Consider the following 23926-nt stretch of genomic DNA (forward strand, 5'->3'; position numbering starts at 1 on the left):
ATTATGGAGGAGACAATTTCTCGGCGCGGTAAAAACTATTCTTCAAGGTATCTGATCCGTATTGGTGTGTGATGTGTGATCAGACCGTCTGCACCGTCGCCGGAGATGCCGTTATTGATCACAGGCCCACCTCATAGAAATTCTCTTAAGTGTTTATTAGGCGAGCGCTTAAGTGGCGCACGAAGACGACTCACGAACTCGACTCCTGAGCCTTTTTTTTTTGGCTCCCGGCTGATCGTAATTTCAACAAAATTTGTGTGACATTTTGCCACTCGCTTTGCATCACTTTGGTTATTTGAGTGTCCGTTGTAGAGTTTGGATTTAAATTATCGCGACTTGAATTAAGTTTAAGTTCAGTTTTTAAATCTTTATCGTGGTTAATTGGTTCTGGACCGAAACCTAAAGCAGGATTCAATATTACCAAATGGAATACTTGTTGGAGTTATGGCTCAGAAAATCTGTTTACGAGCTTCTAAATGGGGGGGGGTTGACATTACTAGAGACCTCCACAGTACTACACGTCCCAGGGTTTTCTTACTCCGGCTCCCATGCCAGAGGACGGCCCAAAGGCTAAAAACTCCAAAAACCACAACGAGCCAGCTCTGGATGAGTTCAATAGCAATCCCGGCCACTTGGACGCTATTTGGGCATTTGAAGTTAGAAAAGCCGAACTTCGAAGGCAGGGGTGGGCAAATTACGGCCCGGGGGCCACATGCGGCCCACCAAGTGTTTGAATCCGGCCCGCCAGTTGCTTTGTAAGTATTTCAACTTTTAACATACAAACTGGCAACATGACCTGCAAGTCTTATTTATTAAAAAAAAAAAATTGTAAAATTAAATTGTATAGTTTGATGTGGTCTGATGTTTAAAGTGAAAATAGGGACATAAAAACATACAGCTGATAGTAAAACACAAATTATTCAAGGAAAATTATAAGCATAAAATAATGTGTGTGTGTGTTAAATATATATTCTGCCCCCCCGGAAAATTTAATTTAGTCAAAATATTTGTCCACCCCTCTTCTTGGGTGCTATTACCCAATATAGGAGATCCTGACTTCATTCTTGTAAAATTCCAATAAGCAAACAAAGAGTCAGCCCAAAGACATTTACTACACACGACATGGACCAGGAAGGATGCTGACCATCATCGGGGGCTTTCACACTCTTTGTTGTAACTACAATGACGACTTGCATTTCATAACATTTAATATCATAAATGTTTGTATGTAAATATGCAGTATATGCATACTGTATCTACATGACTCCTTTTCGGATGCATTGCAGAGTATATTATGGACCGTGTATTTACTTATGTGTAATAAAATTCTAAATGTGTTTCTCCGAATGACTTATTTTATTATTTATATTTATTTATTTATAACTTATTTTATTATTACTTATTTTTACTTACACAAAACATTTTCCTCATAATATTCTGGGAGTGATACTATGTAATAAAATTACAATATTAACGTATTTTCCGGACTTTAAGTCACACTTTTTTTTCATAGGTTGGCTGTTCCTGCGACTTATACTCCAGAGCGACTTATGTTACATAAACACTGGACACCTTTTCTGTTCAGGTTTATTTTTTGTGTAGCTGAATAAGCATTGTGTTAGCATATCTTACACCTATTCAGCCTGTTCTCTCCGGAGCGACTTATAGTCCAGAAAATACGGTATAACATGAATACTACATAATATCATCTATATTTATCTTCGGATTCTGGTAGTTACATTTTTATGGTGAACTCTTCAGTCTTTTGGAAGAGTGGTTATTTCCTCAAGCCACAAATGTCATTATTAGTTAAAAAAAAAAAAAACATGATTTATGACTTGACCTATGTACTAATTGCAAGTTAGTCTTTGGCCGAGCGCCCCTAAACTTCCCATCCCATGTTCACCCCCCCATGTTTGTGTGTCCATGTGAAGCCATGCGCGGGACTCTGCTATTTATTTTTCCGACACATAATACTCTCCCAACTGTAACGGGTGCAAGTGACAGCTAAGAAATCCCCCACAATGCCGCGAATTAGGAGCCGCTCTATTAGACACATGATCACATGACGTGGGATTAGTGGACTGGAGTCTTCAAAGCTGCTATTACAACTCCTGAGATGTGATACAGGCCTCCCCGCCGCTCCCCGCCGCTCCCCGCAGGGGCGCGTGGCTCTTCCTCAGAGAATTACCTGACACCGTCGTGTCTGCGCGCTGGGAGACGAATGCCGGCGCTCCGAGTGGAACAGCCGACATCAGTCGGATATGCTCCCGCCATGCTGCGCTGAGCCAACAAACCCTGCATTTAATCCCACGTGTGAGCTGCCACGGCGGCTTGGCGTGCCCGCATCACAGAAAAGGAGTTAGGGTGCTCAGGCTGGAATGATGGGCGATAAAGTGGATTACGGATGGAGGAATGCCATCACCGCTGAATGGGGAGACAGCCTCCAAATGTTAAGCGGGATTCACTTTTTAGGTAATCGTCCTTGTATAATCTCAGGTTGCTGGAATTAGGGTGGAGCTTTTACGCGCTTCGTTAATTAAAAATGGTGGGGCGACGACCGCTTACGGTATAGGTGGGCTAAATCCCGAGCTACTCATCTCTCTGGCCTGCTTCTTAAAATGCAGCTTCTCATTATACATCGCACAAAAGTGATGCATTTGATGACTTACAAAAAAATTAACATGTAATATCACATGGACACTTGTTACCGGGCAGAGTTCATGGGGCTCAATCGTAATTGCCCCACAGAGCGGTGAAAAACACTGGGGAATAATACAGTATGAGGGTCACGCAAAATATAAAAATATAATTGAGAGAAAACTTTTTTTTCCATTAAAAAAAGCAAAACCCAAATAGTAAATTTTTGCTCATAATATTACACCATTATTTTTATGAAAATAATTGAATATTTGCTTAAAATCATTTTCTTGTAAGATGTTGTTATTCGAATGTTATTTTATATACTTAACAAAATAATTCTGTTAATATTGCAAATGTTTTTTTCATGTTCTTCTTAATCTATTTCCATATTTTGTAAAATAATTTTTGCCAAAATTTGTCTCTTAATTTGCCAATTTTTGTTATAACATTATAATTTATTTTTATCATTTCGCCTAAACTACTTAAATAACATAGCTTTAATAATAATAATAATAATAATAATAATAATAATAATAATAATAATAATAATAATAATAATAATAATAATAATAATAATAATAATAATAATTCATTCATTTTCTACCGCTTTTTCCTCACGAAGGTCGCAGGGGGTGCTGGAGCCTATCCCAGCTGTCTTTGGGCGAGAGGTGGGGTACACCCTGGACTGGTCGCCAGTCAATCATATTTTATATTATTATATTATATTATTATTCATTCATTCATTCATTCATTTTCTACCGCTTTTTCCTTACGAGGGTCGCGGGGGTGCTGGAGCCTATCCCAGCTGTCTTTGGGTAAGAGGCGGGGTACACCCTGGACTGGTCGCCAGCCAATCATATTTTATATTATTATATTATATTATTATATAAAATAATATTAGTCCAGTTTGACTAATACGAAGGAGATCTATCACCACTACTCTGTATTAAATATAAAATATCAGATCGTAAAGAAACACAGCGCCATCCACCGGATGCGGTGGCGCACCGAGAGCAGTACAAACTACGGCGAGGAATACGTGGAAGGGAAAAAAGGCACGTAAAACTGAACGAATCCGTGCATAAAAAAAAGAGTTTTAATTGGAAAAGCCGATGCTTGTGGATGAGGAGCCACCTGAGCCGTTTGCATTGAGACATTTTATAGTTGCACCGCCTGCAAACATTTCATATGGACTTTTATCACCATGCACGTTGTTATCACAACAAAGAAGAAAAATGGAAAATATAAAAGCGGAGGAAAGGTGTGGTGGTGGAGTGGAGTGGGGGGTGGGGGGAATCAAAGACAAAACATAATTTTTCGAAGAAAAAAAAAAAAAAAAGAAAAAAAGTGGTTGCATTCTGAACTTGAAGTTACCTTTTCTAAAGCTGAACGCTGGGAATTCGGACCTCCCAGCGCAAACATTAACGGCCTGAAATGCAGCTCTGGATGTAACAAAGGAAACAATACCAGGGAAGAGAGCCAAGAAGGCAGAGCTGGCACGCCTGTTCCTGGGACCATGGGAATTTGGCTCCCAGAAATAATGGGGTTGAACAAGGCCCAGCACCGCTGCTACTGTAGCTGGGAAAATGGTGCACCGCAAGCCAGGCTCCATCCAGGGAGACTTAAAACAGTGGAGAAGAAGGAGCGGAGGGGGGGGTGAGGAAGGAATGAAATATAGAGTGCGGCTCGCACCTCGCAGTGTGCGGCGAGATGAGTAAAATAATGCAGGAAGGGAGAGCCTGTCTCGTGTTCGTCCCCCCCTGTAAGTGACCGTAAATCAAAAACATTGCCCGTCTTAAGGTGAACAGAACAACGCCGCAAAATAAAAGCGTCATAAAAACGTGCGCCGCTCCGTGGTCAAGCGGCGGGACACGTATGTAAAAAGCGTGATAGCGGCAGCCTCTCCAGCCTAATTAGGACAATAAAGGGTTACGGGCTAATGTATGAGCGCCATGCCAAAGCTAATGAATGCCTGGTATACCTTGTTTCCTCCCAAGCGTCCTTGGACTGTCATCTCCAACCTTTTGATGTTGTATCTGATTATCCAGGCAGCGATTAATCATGATTAAGTACGCACCCAAAGTCTCAGAGAGCGGGAAAAGAGGGTGGGTGGACAGCAGGAAAGTTGCCCAGGTTCGGGCCTCCGTTCTGGGCAACGACGTCTCCGCCGTCTGCCAAGTGGACACCGATAATTAGACGGTATAAAAAAAAAAAAAAAATTATGGCGCTTTTTAAAGAGTCGTTACAGGCGGGGGAGTCGTCATCCAAGCTACAGTGGAGGCGTCCAAGCCGACGCTTCGCGCCTTCTGTGGTCGCCGTCGACTTGGACGCGGGCGCCGCTGCGCGACAGCCGTTTTTGCATGTTTTGTTGACACGGACTTGACGCTATAGCTCTCCAAAAACATTTCCCCGCTTTGATAGCACTTGATGGAATATAAATGGGTTGGAGCCGAGCGAAGGTAACCACCTATTGGCCTTCATGCATTTCTAATGCAACCCGCTCGCTCCGCGCGAGGCTGGCTTCATTACGGCGAGGTGCTGAGTCTTTTGCCAGAAGCCTGCCTTTTCAGCGAATGGATCACCCCTTGTGACCGCGGGTCTCTGATACTGTATGCGCCACCTGAAAAGCCACGGCTGTTTGCCCATGTGCCAAAATAATCAAGTTCATGGCAGCTTGTGAAAGAATATTAACTATGGGAATAACCCGGCTTGACATGCGTCGCCCGCATGCATGATCAAATGAGGGTGCTCGGCAGAAAAGAGTTTTTCCAGGTACAGTACTGGGCCCGCGATGACACCAGCTCAATCATTACCGCGTGTGAGTCGAGGCGGGGCCGGGGTCAACGCTGTAGTAGGCTTGGACCGGGCTACAATGCTTCTTTTTCTGTTAATGCATTTAGCATCCGGGCTCTGTAATGGATTTCCCAGTGAAGCCGTTGCATGAAATGACGCGCCTACACACCAGAAGTCCCAAATTTCCGAAACGATCGCCACTATCAATATTACCGTTTAAGTGCTCCGCTTGGAGTTTAGGCAAATAATACTTCCCTTTTTTACCCCCGCCCGTACACCCCTCACAGTGAAAAGTACTTTAGGCAATGAGGTCCGAAGTGAGCGGGCGCTCTGGAAAAACCGCACCGCAGCGTGATGGTTTTCCTGTCAGAGTGTGTTTCTGTTCAGCGGACCTCCGATTGGATTTTACGTGGACGATTTATAGTTTCCACCTTGGTGTTTTTCTTTGCTGCTTTTCCATCAAATCGTTTTTTCTTTTAGCCCCCAATAACCACCCGCCGACACAACCACGCACCCACCCACGCCGGTATTTCAAGCTTAAATGATGGTAAATGATGTGTTCCGCGTGTAGTGCAGGAAAACAAAACAACCCCCGATGACAAAAAAAAAAATGTACAGCAACTTCACATCTGCCGCTGGAGCGGAAAACCTTCCTGACCGCACGTGCATAAATCAGCCGCGTCGTCGTGCGTGCGGATATCAAACTGCCACGCCGACGCAACAGTTTTGGAGAACAGCAGCCGTGGACGTGTCAGTGTCGCAGTCGGTCCATTTCCACAAAGTACGAGTCCTATTTATAAAATTAATTCATAGTTTGGAGAATGGAAAAACCACACCGCTGTTTACCAGCGATTAGAGCCCTCTAGAGCACAAATAACACCCCTATAGTCACCTTGATATAAGACACGATACAATCCACAGTTTTTTGTTCTGTTTTTTTACTGTACTGTACTTTCTATGGTGGCTATTGTATTAGCAATGTCAAAATACTGACACCTAGTTACCGATGAAAACAGTAAAATATTTCAAAATAAAATTTAAAAAAATAAAAAATAAAATAATAAATGTGCACAAACATGTAGAATTCTTAGGTAGTTCCAAATTGATCAGTGGCGATTAATCGTGAACCGCCACAAATTAATGCATGTATGGAAGCTTCGCCGCTACATAAAAAAAGCAACAGGAAGTGACGCAGAATGCACGGAAAGCAAGTTAGAGTACGGAAAGAAACATTTGTAGCCCCGCTGCTACATCGAATTGGCGTCAAGGGTAATGTAGTTGGCACCAAACCGGAAACAATACGGAAATTAAAAGGACAGAACAGGAAATAATGACAGAAACGGAAAATCTAAAAATAAAATATTTTTTCTCAAAGATTTGTAGCTAATTCTTGTAAGTATATGATTCTATACATGTCATATAATATTTTATTTTTGGTTTTGAATTTTTTTTTCTTGGGAAAATTTAGGAAAAATTTAATCTCACTTAATTGTAATTCTATAAATGTATTCTTTTACATGTTTTTTTTTTCCCAGAGTGTGACATGACTAAACCTTAGTACTATTTAAATGGGATCATCGCTAGCAAGAAAAACAAAACAAGTCCCCGATGACAAAAAGAAGAATTTACAGCAAGTTCACATCTGCCACTGGAGTGGAAAAGCCTCCTGACCGCAAACGCATAAATCACCGGCTGTCCCGAGTGCTCCACAATGGAGACGTACGTGGAAAACCGAAGCAGAGGTATGTATCAAACGCTGAGAGAAATGTAGCAAATCACCGTATAATTGTTTGGACATCGTGTTCACGTGTCTCGCTGCGGTTCCAGCGCCGGTCCTGCACTTTAAAACGCCGATCCAAAGCCCGCGCACTTCTTTGAATCGCTGAACACCCCCAGGACAACGCACCGGCCTTTGCGGAGGCGGAAGCCAAATATGAGAAGATGAAGCATCCTTGTCTATCGTCTGTTCCTGCTAGGTGTTCACCCCCAATAAATATTTCATTTTTAGAACCAAAAAAATAACTTGACATAATTCCTTGCTCTCTAGTCTTAATATAGCAGCGTAACGGAGTAGCAGATTTACGCATGAAGCAAAAAAGCACTGAAAGATGCAACCCGACGGGTTAACAACAGTTGTTGTTTTTTCATGGAGGACCTATGAAGATGCAACACACTTGAATTCATGGAATTCTCTGTGGTGTCCGAAGAGCTCCTTGACACACTTTAGTTGGCCATAGAAATGATGCCCAATATATCCCAGCATCAAATAAAAATAGCATTTACAGGTTAAAGCAATTTAACGGATAAGGGCCTCCCATTGGATCGTTTCAGCTCCTACAAATACATCTCAGATTTGTGATGTAGAATGCGTGAAAAAGCATATTGTTATTAATATCAACTTTGGTCCGTGTATTTTTTTTCTTTAAAATGTTTAATATCGGGCTGCACGGTGGTCGAGTGGTTAGCGCGCAGACCTCACAGCTAGGAGACCCGGGTTCAATTTCACCCTCGGCCATCTCTGTGTGGATTTTGCATGCGTGGGTTTTTTCCGGGTACTCCGGTTTCCTCCCACATTCTAAAAACATGCTAGGTTAATTAGCATGACTCCAAATTGTCCATAGGTATGAATGTGAGTGTGAATGGTTGTTTGTCTATATGTGCCCTGTGATTGGCTGGCTGGCCACCAGTCCAGGGTGTACCCCGCCTCTCGCCCTGAAGACAGCTGGGATAGGCTCCAGCATAAACAACACAAAAATTGTTGTTTTACATGAAAATAACTATTTATTTACTATTATAACGCCATTAACTATTTACAAATTTCACATTTGGAACTAAGACCCGGGTTCAATTCCACCCTCGGCCATTTCTGTGTGGAGTTTGCATGTTCTCCCCGTGCATGCGTGGGTTTTCTCCGGGTACTCCGGTTTCCTCCCACATTCCAAAAACATGTTAGGTTAATTGGCGACTCCAAATTGTCCATAGGTATGAATGTGAGTGTGAATGGTTGTTTGTCTATATGTGCCCTGTGATTGGCTGGCCACCAGTCCAGGGTGTACCCCGCCTGAAGACAGCTGGGATAGGCTCCAGCACCCCCCGCGACCCTCGTGAGGCTAAGCGGCAGAAAATGAATTAATGAATGAATGAAATAAAAGTCTAAAACCGACTGCACGGCGGTCTAGTGGTTAGCGCGCAGACCTCACAGCTAGGAGACCAGGGTTCGATTCCACCCTCGGCCATCTCTGTGTGGAGTTTGCATGTTTTCCCCGTGTATGCATGGGTTTTCTCCGGGTACTCCGGTTTCCTCCCACATTCCAAAAACACGCTAGGTTAATTAGCGACTCCAAATTGTCCATAGGTATGAATGTGAGTGTGAATGGTTGTTTGTCTATATGTGCCCTGTGATTGGCTGGCCACCAGAAAATGAATGAATGAATGAAAAAAAGAATAGAAAAATGCACACAAATGAGCAAAATAGCCAACCACAACATAAACATAATTTAACCCTCAGGATGTAATGTTAATATTAAGGGTCACACACAAGGTGCCGTGTTAGAAACCGTTTGATGCAATAATGCCCCACTTTGAGCATCATTGTCTTTGTAAAAGCCTAGCTCGGTTGAATTGGGTCTCATTAGATTGTGCAGTATCGTTTGGTAGCTCAGTAGCCCACCTCTAACCCTGCACTCACTTACAGCAACAGTGTATCACTCCAAGGCAAATTGTTTTCACTGTGGACCCCACAGCAGCAACTAAAGACCCACCTGCTCATCCAATAAGAGCAAATGAAATCACATAGGCTTCCCTTTTCTTGGTTTCAAAGGGACATGCTCTAAGTTGATTCTTTTCATTTAATTCCAGCAAAGGGAGAGACACCCCCCCCCACCCCACCCCTCCAACCTCCTCACCACCTTAACAACACCACCAAGCAATGCACGCTTGCCCTTTATCTGCCGGTGAGAGCGGGTGGTGGTGGGGGGGGAGCAGAGGATTATCGATTTGCACTCAAACAGTGGGCCAACCTAAAAAGCCCCAATGAATTGTCACTCATTATTGAAATTATCAGGCACTAATTAAACTGGCAACCCTAAGCCCCCTGGGCTGTGCTCATCTCCAACTGCATTTCAGCTCCTCAGACAGTAAATGGGAGGCAGCATTAGCCGCTACTGGATGCTAATGAGACCTGGAAGCTGTCTGCGCCTCTTAGGGGGGCTTCACAGGAACATCACTGCTGCATGTGAAGCACAAGTACGGCAGCGGCAGCGGTGTTTGTGCGAGCCGTTGATTGGCAGCGCGAGGAGGGAAGCGAAGAAGGCGGCGTGGTTGTGCATCATCAACGACATTTTTGCTGCTGCAAAAAAAAAAAAAGTGTATACGCCGCGTATTATTTCCATATTTCCTGGTATCCGACGCCGCTGTGCTCAGCTGCCGTAATGTAAACAGACGCACGATACCAGAGAGTCTGGCTGACTTTATCACATGGTACACAGCTTGTTAATAACTTCCTCTGACAATTCCTCCTCATCTTCGCTTGATGACCAGAGGGACGCCTGTGATTGTCATGTTTGTAGGAGAAAAAAAAAAGACTCTAAACAATGATGTCACGTCAGCCTCTCTATTAAAAGACTTCTGATTTTTTTGAGCCGCATAATTAATACTCTTGGGCATGTCGCTACCAAGTTGGCACTCCAGGCAAAGGGCTGCCACTCACCTGGTAATTATTTTTAGGAAATGGAGCCCAAATTGCAGTGATTGACAAATGCAACAAAGCAGAGACAGCCTGCAGCATTCGCAGGGAGAGAAAGAGAAAATAAGTGCTTATTACGTCGCTCTTTCACCGCCGGGTTTAAAGTTGGGATCCACGTCTCCTTTCATACAGAACTTCCTTTGGCGAGGGTCAGACTGTTTATCCCCTTCGAGGAACACAATAACAAAAAAACTAATGAACTATTGTATCGTTAAGTGAGTCGACTTAAAGCGGGGATATCCAGGATTTTTGCAAGGACCACTTTGATACTTTGTAACGCAAAGAAGTTAGAGATATTAGACAAGAAAAAAACTGCATTTCCGCTTTAAGGTATACACAAGGTAAAATACTACTAAAATGATTTTATTTTACCACTCTATGATTTTTCCTCATTCCATTGCAACTTTTTTCGACGATATTCTTATAAAGTTACAGCTGCTTTTTTCCATTTCTGCTGTTTTTTTTAGTGGTGGCCAGCCAATCACAGGGCACATATAGACAAACAACCATTCACACTCACATTCATACCTGTGGACAATTTGGAGTCATGCTAATTAACCTAGCATGTTTTTGGAATGTGGGAGGAAACAGGAGATAGCATAGAAAGCATAGAAAAGTTATCTACAATACGTTTTTTTTACCACTATTAGAGCCCTCTAGACAAACACTAACACCCCTATAGTCAGCTTTACACTCGCATTACATAAAAACTTACACATTAGCATTAGGAATACCTAATGCTAACGTGTAAGTTTTTATGTAATGCGAGTGTAAAGCTAGCATTAGCATTAGGAATACCTAGTGCTAACATTACTGACACCTAGTGACCAGTGTAGAGTACTACATATCATTTATTGTTGAATAGTCACAAAACAATGATCATTCATTTTCTACCGCTTATCGTGCTGGAGCCTATCCCAGCTGTCTTCAGGCGAGAGGCGGGGTACACCCTGGACTGGTAGCCAGCCAATCACAGGGCACATATAGACAAACAACCATTCACACTCACATTCATACCTATGGACAATTTGGAGTCGCTAATTAACCTAGCATGTTTTTGGAATGTGGGAGGAAACCGGAGTACCCGGAGAAAACCCACGCATGCACGGGAAGAACATGGAATCGAACTCGGGTCTCCTAGCTGTGAGGCCTGCACGCAAACCACTAGTCCACCGTGCAGCCTTTACATGCAGTAAACAATTCCAAATGCATGTAAATAGATATAAATGATGAACTAAAAGGGATAAATGGGCGTTTAAGGTTCATCTTACCGTCACTGAAGACATGATTATCGATGTGAGTGTTCCCAAAGACGGCGTGGCAGCAACTTTTCCATCTAAATAACGAAACCACGACATTACTTGATTATTATTGTCGCTTTCAGAGGAGCGGATGCTGCTCCGAGATACTCTAGTGACCGTAGCGTTAAAAGAGTTTTTGTTCAGGAAGATATAGTATAAATGTGACTTATATTTTGTGAATATGCCGTAATAATACTTGCCGTTTCCGTTTTCAGTCACGGACGGCGGCGTCACATCCGTACACCCCGGGTGTGATGTTGTGCCTAATTGGTGTTTTAATGGCGCGACACCTAGAATTGATTCATTGTTTGAAATAGCGCACGTGTGCGTCATTATTGGCAGGGAATTTTTTTTTTTTTTTTTTCAGGAGCGTTTAAACTTCCGACGACGCTCGCTCTCACCTCATCTCATCTCCAGCTGTGAAGTAGCTTTCCACCTGGAAAAGTAAGACGACATGGAAAAACCCAGACACCTTCGTCAAGTAACCAGGTCATGTGTTTTGTTGTATCAAGCATGCATTTGGGGGGGGGGGGGGGTATTATCAATTATTATTCCACACTTTCTTGTGTGTTAAATGGATTTGAATGCTGCACATGCTTCTGAAGTCATAAATGTAAAACATGATTTTTTTTATTGTATTTCTTATAATATCTATACTTAGGGCGTTTATTGGTAGTAAGGCCGTCTCATTTGCCCAACGGTCATTTGAATGTAATGAAATGGTAGTGTAGCATTGGTACATACTGGTGCTTCATCCATCCATCCATCATCATCTACTAAGGTCTGGTCGCTGGGGCAGCAGCCTAAAGGGAAGGTCTGGCCTTCCCTCTCCCCAGTTACCGTATTTTCCGGACTATAAGTGGCACTTTTTTTCATAGGTTGGCTGTTCCTGCGACTTATACTCCAGAGCGACTTATAAATGGAAAAAGTGTTTATGTTCCATAAACACTGGACACCTTTTCTGTTCATGTTTATTTTTCGTGTAGCTGAATAAGCATTGTGTTAGCATATCTTACACCTATTCTTTTATTGTATTCTTTTATTGTACTCCGGTTTCCTCCCACATTCCAAAAACATGCTAGGTTAATTGGCGACTCCAAATTGTCCATAGGTATGAATGTGAGTGTGAATGGTTGTTTGTCTATATGTGCCCTGTGATTGGCTGGCCACCAGTCCAGCGTGTACCCCGCTTCTCGCCCGACGACAGCTGGGATAGGCTCCAGCACCCCTTGCAACCCTCATGAGGATAAGCGGTAGAAAATGAATGAATGAATACTAAAAAAGGCACTAACATTATTTACTTTTAATCCCTGTGGTTGGTTTGCACACTGAAAGTGGGTGTTGCAAAAAAGGGAGAGACTGGCTTATTGGGATTTGTCAATTTGCCAATCCAAAATCAATCTCAAAATATTTATATATACATTTATTGTATATTTTATTACAAGGCACTCCAAGAAATGGTCTGCCAAACCACTCTTGGGTCCCGACCCACCAGTTGAGAAACACTGGCTCCTCTTTCCGAGCTAGTATCTGACGCCACTTCTGTCGTGATGGCTTTCCTTTTCTTTGGCACACGGCTATCCAAGAGTAGACGTTATGGTTTGGAGACATAATGTCAAACAAGAACACCCCTGCCTCTCGCCCGAAGACACCTGGGATAGGCTCCAGCATCCCCGCAACCCTGAGGATAAGCTGTAGAAAATGAATGAACGAATTACTATAATTGTAAAAATATAAAAACGTTGTTTTTCTGGAATGAATGAATTGGGTTTACATTGTTTCTTTTGGGGAAAAATGGATTCAGTTCGCCCCCTTTTGGGTCGGACCTGGTGGAAGGAATTAATGATGCTAACCAAGGTTCCACCGGCTGCTGTGTTATTTCAGCGTCTCCATGCCCTCCATGAGCACCTCATCACCTTGATCATCCGCTAATACAGAGAACATCAAGACACTATCGATTGCGGTTACTTGCACCGAATATCCACCCCCTCGCCCCCTCGCCCCCCGCGCATGACACGCGGTTCAGCGCCCTCCTTCGTGCTCGGCCGTGGCTGGCTGTCTTTTTAAATATTCATGACAAGGTTCCTTCCCTTCTGCAGCTGAATTTCTAATTGGGTCGTCAAAAGACATACAACATGCCCTTAAGCGGGACCGTAGCGGCGGTCATCTCGAAACCCGAACGCTGCGATTCAGCCATGGGGCTAATTAGTGATTAGCATGGCATGTTTACATGTTTACCTGCAAGAACACGAAGACGCTTGAACCGCGCTTAAATCACCTCTCCTTCCCGCCTTTGAAGCTTCAAGAGCAGCCCGTCCACATCATAACGACTGGGAGGAGAGTGGGAAGCGCTGCTGCTGTGTAACAACATAATCATCAATTAAGGCAGGGAAATGGCAAGAAGTGGGTATTTTAGCTCATTAAAAAAAAGGCCCAGAAGAAAAGGCATCTGTGGTTTTTCCGTCTATTTTTTTTTTTTGACTCCCCTCTGTCAACGGCCATCTTAAAAAGGCTGATTTTGTCTTTCATGAGCGGAAAGAAAAGGCTGCAAATGTAATTCCGGCGCTCCGGCGCAGGCAGACAGTCCTAATAAGGGTTAAAATATGAATGACATTTTGCTCCCAGACTAGGTGGCATGGAAATTGGATTGCCACTGATTTGCCGCCTATTGTCTAGCATGTCTCATGTCTGTAAATTATGCTGAATGTATTTTTTTATGCCGGCCATTATGGCTGAAATTAATGTCAAGGAGTAAGAATAATATTATGAATTCTGCTCTAATTAATGCATTTGTTTGTGCAAAGTTAAAACCACAGTAATAACACAGCAGTGCATGGAGGAATGCCAGGCGTCCTCCAGCACAGGTGATGGTTTTTTAAATTAAAATAGACACAATAAATTGAATTAGCGGCTAACAAGCTGTCACTTATACGCTCTCCTCCTCTAAAAACGCCAACAACAAGCACGTATTTGGTCCAATAAATGACGTTTATTTGATATCGGGGATAGCCGCTGGCTAATCAGGACCTGTGTGATATACGATGGCGGCGGAGCCACAACAAGGACGTACAGTAGCTCATGTCTTCCGCAGCCTTCCAGACATTAAAAAGAATATCAGATTCCCCCAACTTCTTTGAGGATACACTGCCTTTGAGAGAGAACGTCTTTTGAGCATATCCAAACGTTTTCATCTCTCTCTTTTTTTTTTTTTTCCAATCTGTTTTTGAGCCATAAAGCCGAGCCTCAACACAAACTAATGCCGGATTGATAAGTGGATGCCAGTGCAAAGATGGCTGCTTAAGGTCTCAGTGAGGAAACGTTGTCATGCTCGCTTTGCCGCTTTTGGGATGTCCCCGTTCTTATGGGGGGGTGTTTGTGAGCAGGGGTTCAGCGAGGTTTCAACGTAACGTTGTAACTTTGATAACTTTGTCAAAATGAAACACGAATGGCCAACAGTGTTGTCTGAAAAGACTGCCATCTTTAGCATGCCGATATTACTGTAAACATTTGTTTCGTAAGATATTATGAAGTACAGGCGTTCCTCGTTTTACATTTTATGGTTATGATGGACTCCCATAAATTATTAATACTGTGCAAAAAGAGAAATATCTGATTAAATACACAGGCGGAAGAACAGGCTACGGAGTCATGCGTCACTACACTTGGCGGAGAAAAAGTGAATTTCTTCTTGTTTGACATTATGTCTCCCAAACCATAAGGCCTACTCTTGGATGGCCGTGTGCCAAAGAAAAGGAAAGCCATCACCACAGAAGTGGCGTCAGATACTAGCTCGGAAAGGGGAGCCAGTGTTTCTCAACTGGTGGGTCAGGACCCAAAAGTGGTTTGGCAGACTATTTCTTGGTGCGCCTTGTAATAAAATATACAATAAATGTATATATAAATATTTTGAGATTAATTTTGGATTGGCAAATTGGCAAATCCCATAAAGCCAGTCTCTCCCTTTTTTGCAACACCCCCTTTCAGTGTGCAAACCAACCACAGGGATTAAAAGTAAATAATGTTGCTCCCTTTTTTAGTATTCATCCATTCATTCATTTTCTACCGCTTATCCTCACGAGGGTCGCAAGGGGTGCTGGAACCTATCCCAGCTGTCTTCGGGCGAGAGGCGGGGTACACCCTGGACTGGTGGCCAGTCAATCACAGGGCACAAAAGGCAGAGGAAAGTTTTTTTTTTTTTAAATGACATTTACTAATTTGGGTAATCAAGTATAAAGGCGACTATAGGGGTGCTATTTCATGTCTAGAGGGCTCTAATAATTAATTCATTCATTTTCTACCGCTTATCCTCACGAGGGTCATGAGGGGTGCTGGAGCCTATCCCAGCTGTCCTCGGGCAAGAGGCGTAGCACACGTTGGACTGGTGGCCAGCCAATCACAGAGCACATATAGACAAACAACCATTCACACTCACATTCATACCTATGGACAATTTGGAGTCGCCAATTAACCTAGCATGTTTTTGGAATGTGGGAGGAAACCGGAGTACCCGGAGAAAACCCACGCATAAACAGAGATGGCCGAGGATGGGATTGAACTCGGGTCTCCTCGCTGTGAGGTCTGCGCGCTAACCACTCGACCGCCGTGCAGCCCCGATTTTTTTGTATTGTTTCATTAAAATATCATATTTAATGTTTTAATTACTATATTATATGCAGTACATCCTTCATAAGTTCTGTGCAGGGTTTGTTTTTTCAGTCGTATTATGCATTAACTACTTCACCCAATTAATATTCTGAAAGGATTGGATGCGGGTTGGACAGAGAACAACCAAATTGAGGATGCATATTTTTTGATGTGCTATACATTTCTGTAATTAATCGTTCACAACACGGGAATCTTAATGACATCCACGATCTTTTTGTTTCTTTTACATTTCAAGCATTCTTACCGACAATGGGGGCCAGGCAAAGGTCAGAGTGGACGTGTTCGTATCCTGGTAAAAGAAACAACAGCAATTAGAAGTGGGAAAAAGACTGTTCACACATAAAGAAAACTGGCGCACATCTCACATCGCTTCACATCACACTCCATCTACAAGTGTTTACTTTTAGAAATAGCAGGGAGAAAAAAAGCGCCTCATTCTTGCATAAAAGTGTGCAGATGTATGCACATGCATGAACACATGCACAGGAAAAAGTCCTACTCTATGGGTTAGACCCCCCGCCCCCCCCCCTCCCGCATCCTTTGCCTTAATTGCTCATTAATGAGATGGAAATATATTTCTGCCACAAAGTTAGGAAAAGATGCCGTCGCTGAGAAAAGCCGTAAATCTAAACATTTGAAAAGGAATTAGTAACGGGAGCCTCCCATTCTTGTTCCCTGAAAAATTAATGCAGCGCATGTTATATTTATGACGAGGCCGACTGTCATTCATTTTCGGCGAACTAGCAGAAATTAAAAGTGACAGCCAGCTCATCAAGAATGAATGCCATTGTATTCTACACGGAGCACAGAGACAAGACAGGAAGGATAATAATAATATTTTTTAAAAAAGCTCCGAGAGCTGCTGTGAATGAAGGAATGGGGTTAAAGAGACGTCATAAAACGCCGAGCAAAGTACGCCGGTTTCAACTTTTATCCCCGCGTTGTACTTTTTGTCGCACTTTTGCCGTTAAAAGTCGCACTGAGGTCGGCGGAAGACGCCGCTACGACACGCGCTGGAGGTTTGCAAAGTACAAGAATTGGTGGAATTGCAGCATTTTTGATGCAGTGAAGTACTAACTGTACTACTTCTAAGTACTACCGTAAAAAAGTTGAACCTGCCCATCAGACCTGTGCCATGGAAATTCATCCATTCATTCATTTTCTACCGCTTATCCTCACGAGGGTTGCAAAGGGGTGCTGGAGCCTATCCCAGCTGTCTTCGGGCGAGAGAGGCGGGGTACACCCTGGACTGGTGGCTAGGCAATCACAGGACACATATAGACAAACAACCATTCACACTCACATTCATACCTATGGACAATTTGGAGTCACCAATTAACCTAGCATGTTTTGGAATGTGGGAGGAAACCGGAGTATCCAGAGGAAACCCACGCATGCACGCCACACAGAGATGGCCGAGGGTGGGATTGAACTCGGGTCTCCGAGCTGTGAGGTTTGTGTGCTAACCACTCAACCGCCGTGCAGCCCCATGGAAATTCATCTGACAAAAAAATTACAATAATTTGCCATGTTAATTGAGAATTTGGTCACAAACTTGACTTTCCCCAGAAGAAAATGGCTAACCTGGTACAGTGGGACCTCTGTGAGCGTGTTTCAGTTATCGGGAAAAATTTACGCCAAAATGTTTGCGCGGGTTCAATCCCACCCTCGGCCATCTCTGTGTGGAGTTTGCATGTTCTCCCCGTGCATGCATGGGTTTTCTCTGGGTACTCCGGTTTCCTCCCACATTCCAAAAACATGCTAGGTTAATTAGCGACTCCAAATTTTCCATAGGTATGAATGTGAGTGTGAATGGTTGTTTGTCTATATGTGCCCTGTGATTGGCTGGCCACCAGTGCCGGGTGTCGCGGGAAGACAGCTGGGATAGGCTCCAGCACCCCCGCGACCCTCGTGAGGAAAAGCGGTAGAAAATTAAAGAATCTTCATACTACATGTTCTTCTTGTAATGAATGAATGAATGAATGAATAAGACATCCAACTTACAAGTCATGTTGCCAGTTTGTATGTTAAAAGTTGAAATACTTAGAAAGCAACTGGCGGGCCGTAGTTTGCCCACCCCTGGTAACAAGACACGATGAAATAAACTCAGTTTCTGCCCACTCCTTTTCGGGCATGTAATGTTAGAAATAAAGAGCGAGGTGTGTAAACCACTCGAAGCGTAGAGTACAAGAACCCGCTGACACGCACACAATAAGAAAAATAACTCTTGTTTATGCTATTTGCAAATAATTGCTGGCCCGACTGATTAAAAGGGCTCAGCTCCGCCTGCGCCGCTGCTAAATGGTCAGGTTCCCATGTGAGGCAAATAAATGAAATATTAGTTTATTACATATTTAAATCTCTCTCCCCAGGCTGTCTTCTAGCCTCCTTTTTTCCCGTCTCTGGGTTAGTTTGCATTATAATGTTCGCCAAACTGTTTTCCCAACTAATGGCTTGCAACAACGTGGTCCTGCTCCACCCCTCCCTTTGCTTTGGGTTGGAGATTTTCATAACAAATTACTGGCACGCTGAGGGAAGGGCTCCAACTTCCTGAGGAGGCAAAAGGGAGGGATTCATCTTGAAGCGCTTACAAAGTTGAATATTGCCTGCGGAACGTCCGCGCCGTGTGTGTCTGTTGCGCGGCGAGCCGACAGCTAATAAGTCAAACTTGTCAAGGGTGCAACATTTGGAAATCCATATCGCATGCGTTCTTCTCCTGGCGGCCGCTCTCTCCACCTCCATTCAGATGCGTTTTTTTTTTTTTTTTTATTCCCGGTGACGAGCACCTCTTTTATGGCTCTCATCGGCATATTAATAAGTCCAAGGTCGTGTTTGAAATTCCGGCTCCGCTTTGTGAGTTCATAATCTAAGTCGTATCCGTCAAATCGCTGACGTCTCAAAACAAACACGGGAGGCCGGCGAGGGGGGGGGGCGCTTCGGAATAATGGTAGAGGGCGGGCGCCCCCCCTCCCCACCGCCTCCTATCTCAGGTGTGTGATTAAAATCAATTAAATCACTCCTCTAGTGTCAACCCCTCCCCACTACCACCACCACCACCACCACCGCCATCAACACCAACCTCTCCTCCCCAAATCTCCTGACAAATGAAACGGTGCTTTAGGAAGACGAGGATGTTCCTGGTCCTGTCGTGGCTGGGCTCATATTCACAAATGAGATTAAGATTGGGCTGCTGGGGGATTTCAAAGGCCTGCTTTCCATAAGAGCATGAAACAGCCTGTGAAGCCCGTGTAGGCTACATTAAGTAGACTTGAAAGTGTCTGGAGCAGAGATCAGCTCCCAGCCCACAGTGAGAGTAACTAGCTGGAAAAGAAGAGCGGGGCGGCGGCATGGGGAAGTGGGGTGGCATATTTACCTGCATGCGCAGTGGCGCCGCTTCCCAGTGAAAGTTGGAAGAAGTAGGGTGGGGGGGACATAAATACATAAAGGCATAAATTGTTAAAAAGACCTCAATCTATTTACGACACGATATTATGGTTTGTCTGTTGCATCCATTAATGAGTTATTCATCTAATATTAATATGTATTAAATCATGTGTTTGGAGTCGATACAGCGCTCACCACAGCATCGCCTTTGCAGACAAATGAAGCCATTTACGCCGCATCAATATGGAATCGTTAAGCGCCCTTTGTGTATTGTTCTCTATGGTCGACTGGACCACCCCTCTTTGCCACACACACACACACAAGCATGCAAAGCGTCCCAGTGGTTAGCACGCAGACCTCGCAGCTAGGAGTCCCGGGTTCGATCCCACCCTCGGTTTTCTCCGGGTACTCCGGTTTCCTCCCACATTCCAAAAACATGCTAGGTTAATTGGTGACTCCAAATTGTCCATAGGTATGAATGGCCACCAGTCCAGGGTGTACCCCGCCTCTCGCCCTAAAGAGAGCTGGGATAGGCTCCAGTAAACCCCGCGACACTCGTGAGGATAAGCGGTAGAAAATGAATGAATAAATGAATGAATCTTCATACTACATGTTCTTCTTGTAATATTTGGACTTTGTTCCCATAATATTTCTTAAATTTTTAACATCCCCAAAGCTACTGTAATTCTGGATTTAGTTGGTTTATCATTATATTACAACTTTATGGCAACTTCTTTAATATTTCAATTTAGGATTATTGTCCATAGGTATGAATGTGAGTGTGAATGGTTGTTTGTCTATATGTGCCCTGTGATTGGCTGCCCACCAGTCCAGGGTGTACCCCGCCTCTCGCCCGAAGACAGCTATAGGCTCCAGCACCCCCGCCACCCTCGTGAGGATAAGCGGTAGAAAATGAATGATAATTTTTTTCGTGATTATTCAACAATAAATGATATGTAGTACTCTACACTGGTCACTAGGTGTCAGTAATGTTAGCATTAGGCATTCCTAATGCTAATGTGCAAGTTTTCGTGTAATGCAAGTGAAAAGCTGACTATAGGGGTGTTAGTGTTGGTCCAGAGGGCTCTAATAGTGGTTTTTGCCACTATATTGTAGATAACTTTTCTATAATAACATGCTAAAAACATGCTAGGTTAATTGGTGTACCCCGCCTCTCGCCCGAAGACAGCTGGGATAGGCTCCAGCACCCCCTGCGACCCTCGTGAGGCTAAGCGGTAGAAAATTAATGAATCTTCATACTACATGTTCTTCTTGTAATATTTTGACTTTATTCCCATAATATTTCTTTCATATTTAACATTCCCAAAGCTATTGTAATTCTAGATGTAGTCAGTTTAAAGACACACACACACACACAAGCATGCGCTGACTGGTTTCTTTATGACGACACCCGGCCGGATCTGCTGATCCCATCTCCAGTACCCCCCCCACAGCCCACCCCTTTAGTAACATTAGGCAAAAGCGCTAAATCAAAGTGTGGAGTCAGCCCAGTGTGTGTTTAACGTCCCCCCCGCTCTTGTCACACCGATGACCAGGGGCGGGCTGCCACGTGTCCTTGCCCTATCCCCCCGTGTCCTATCACTCCTTTTCACTCCTTTATGTGTCCACGGGGCATGGCCGCGCTCCCAAAGACGAGCATACATCCATGCTGAAGAAGAGCCCTTTTTTTGTGTGTGTGCGTTTCTTTTTTTTATTCATCTTAATGCCCGGCGAGAAAATCAGATGTCCCAAATTGTTCCCCCTGCAGCAGTTGTTTTATTCATGGTGCCATGGGTCCCTCCTCTCTCATACTTAAATGTTCATCTGTAGCCATCATCACGGTTGACACCGTCTCGCAGGAATTTAGGAGGGAATCATACAATATCAAGCGATATTTTAGATGATAGATTAAGATGCATTGACAACGTTTGACAAAACGTCATCCATGCATCGTTGGACGGGGCGAGGATTGAATCCAATTGTTGAGGTTTGATTAGCTTGAGAGTATTTAGCTTTTGGCTTACACATCAGTCTATTGCCATAAGTTGAACTCCACAGGATGTGTCCGTAGCTCAACTGTAGCTCCACAAATATAAGAAATATCCACGTTTATTTCCAAGAATACAAACAAATTAGCTGGCTAGCACAATACTTTTCAACTAACTCAAAATAGACGAAAGAGGTAAGCTAACTAACAGCAAAATGTCAACCAGGAAGTATATCTGCTCTATGCCCTCTTAAAGGGGAAGTACACTTTTTAACAATGTATACAAAATCTTATAAAAACATGAATTCCAATAGGCTTTTAAACATTTTTAACTATTATATGAAGTTAAAAATGAAATTCTGAATCATTAAACTTCTTTGCATTTATATAATTGAATATAACCCCTACCCAACAACTTTAATCACATGAACCGAGTCCGACCACAATCTGCACCTCAGCCTCTACACCAATGAGAGTTCAACAACACACCAGGAAAACATGATAGATTTATGGTTTTCAACAAAATACTATAATATTTCCAATATTTTACAAATTATCATGCCTTAAAAAAATCTAAACACAAATCAAAACAGGCTATATTTTAACATGCTAATTCCCAATGCGTTGCAATTCCATAGCTTCCGTGTTTACCAGGGTCTCTGGAGCGTTCAAAAACGAACAATACAAGCCACAGGTGAATACGAGCTTCTCTGATCGGGATCAAAAGGGATTTATCGGCATAGACCGATCAGTTCGGTTCGGTGGCCGATGGATTGGAGCATCCCTAATTCTGACCGTAGGGGGAGTAGGTAGCATTGGGTTCGAGGGACAACCGATTTTCTCAGTCGATTAATCATCTTAGTCATCGGTTAGACTCTTGACGGACCAAATCAATATGACCCAAACACAACTAGTTAGTGGTTTGGTCTGCGACATATTGTAAGTCAAAGCCGATGTGTGTGAATATCTTGTTTACTTTCATGGATGACTTTGGAAAATCAAAAAATATCACACCTGAGATGCTGGAATGAGAGAATATTTACATTTTTACATTATAAAACATCAAAATATTATAACTTATAGCCTCTTACAGCATTACTCGAATACTGTAAACATCCAGCAGCAACACTCCGTTTCAGCACGACTACTATGTTGATGAACAAAGTCCACGAGCTACCTTGAGAAGCGTTTTACTCGGCTTTAGCTGGGAGGTCACTTTCGGAAATTACGCTATAATGTCATCATTCGCTTTCAAAAGATGAACAATGCAGAACATAATTTCAAACAATATCTCATATAGTTAAGCAAATAATATATATTATTTGTTATTCATATAGTATTTCGTGTAAAGTGTCAGAAATATGTCTACCACTGTGGACCACCGCGTCATTTTTACATCATAAAAACACCAAAATATTTGATTAATAAGACCAACATATTCCAAAAATGGAAGGTTAGAGAGCCTGGGTTTTTGCACAAAATGCTATTCAAACTTTAAGCCACTAGTTTGTTTTTTTTTATTTGCACGATCAGGCTTTGTAGACAAAAGAAAAGTTTCTCTGAATATACGCTGAATTGGGAAATTCTGCAACAAAACTCTCAACATAGGTGCAGGAATGTTTTCCAAAACTGCAGCAAAGTTATGTAGGACGCTGACCTGTATTCCATTTTGAAGAGCAAAGGAAAAGTCGACTTTTTTTTAACTGCGGGATTCTTGTGGGAGCACAATAACAGACAGTATGTTTATTTGCGGTGGAACTACACAGCACAAAGAAAAGCGCATCCATACCAGGGGGATTTTCCTGACTCTGGAGGAGGGTACAACCAATATTCCCAAACCCATGCCAGGACTTGTGATTCCACTATATATTTTTTTTTTCTTTTTTTTCTTCCAGCTTTATGAAGGATGATCAATTCAAGCACGGACGTGTCTTTCATCAGTCTGTTGGAGGGTAAAGAGAGACTTTCAAAATAATCCCTTAAGTAGAGGCGGCTTTTTTTATATATATATATATATATGTATATATATATATTATTTTAAGATGCACCGCGCTTCAAAGACAGCACAGAAAATGACAATTACGTGAAGACAGCACCTGCACCAACGCCAGCACCTTATTGTTATGTTTTTCCTATTTTCCGAACGGCCCGCAATAACGCGGTGGTCACGTGTCGGCACGCGTGATCCGTCCGTGTTATTATTCAGTCTCTTGACAGGTCATATTTTGTCAAATGAAATGCTGAATTGCTTCCTCGTCGGCACGCAAGCTGAAGTGATACATGTAAGTAGAATTAAATTACTCTATAGCATATTACAGCCTCGCTGGGATTGTGGCTGTTCCTCCATTTTTAATAAGTGCTTATTTCCCAGGGGGCCTTGTTGGGCACCGGGGGTCAAGAGTGTCCAAG

The 23926-nt window shown here is 43.1% G+C and overlaps 1 long non-coding RNA gene across 1 annotated transcript in view; it reads right to left on the reverse strand.

Annotated features, from left to right (window-relative positions):
* Nucleotides 1-23926, reverse strand: part of LOC144894451 (uncharacterized) — a 67477-nt gene that overhangs the window by 29071 nt on the left and 14480 nt on the right. Inside the window, exon 3 of the long non-coding RNA XR_013625130.1 lies at nt 16391-16435. This is a non-coding gene — a long non-coding RNA (uncharacterized LOC144894451). The remainder of the gene's footprint in view (nt 1-16390; nt 16436-23926) is intronic.

Source organism: Doryrhamphus excisus, linkage group LG20 (genome assembly GCF_037039965.1).
Source record: "Doryrhamphus excisus strain RoL-2023G ecotype Guam linkage group LG20, RoL_Dexc_Guam_v1.1, whole genome shotgun sequence".
Classification (NCBI taxonomy): Eukaryota; Metazoa; Chordata; class Actinopteri; order Syngnathiformes; family Syngnathidae; genus Doryrhamphus; species Doryrhamphus excisus.